The following is a 545-nucleotide window of genomic DNA, read 5'->3' as shown; positions in this document are numbered from 1 at the left end:
CTGGTATTGGGTATCGATAGACGCCTTTTATCAATTCGGTGGTCTCGTCTTTGTTGAGTCAAGTGTATACATGAAAGTATTTATTGCATTATTTTAATGTTTTCATTTCTTGACATAAAGTATTTTTTTTGTTTGACTGAACATTAACTTATATTCCTTACTTTTTATTCTGAACTGAATCTAACAAGCTCAATGACTTATACTCTGTGAACTCCTTAAACAATTGTAAATATATTTTTTATTTTATTTTCTTAAATTTTTAAATAAAAATCATACCTTCTGTTGTGACCAAATACTAGTAATGTTGCATTTAATTCGAACCGTGTTTTTATTTCAACCTTATCTACCTTGAAGTTCTTGTATTTGTTTTCCTCTTTATTTTTGTTCCTTATTCGATTGCTTGCAGTTTTCACAGTACCAGTTTGTTTTTACTTTCTTTGAATTATTGTTTCTCGTATCCAGTGTAAATTTAACCAAACACGTACTTTTATTTATTTTACCTTTCTTGTATGGTTTTCTTCATTGATTTGTTTATTTCTTTTGTA

Source organism: Melitaea cinxia, chromosome 9 (genome assembly GCF_905220565.1).
Source record: "Melitaea cinxia chromosome 9, ilMelCinx1.1, whole genome shotgun sequence".
NCBI lineage: Eukaryota > Metazoa > Arthropoda > Insecta > Lepidoptera > Nymphalidae > Melitaea > Melitaea cinxia.
The sequence above is the reverse complement of the archived record's forward strand: the minus strand, read 5'-3'. Positions refer to the sequence as shown.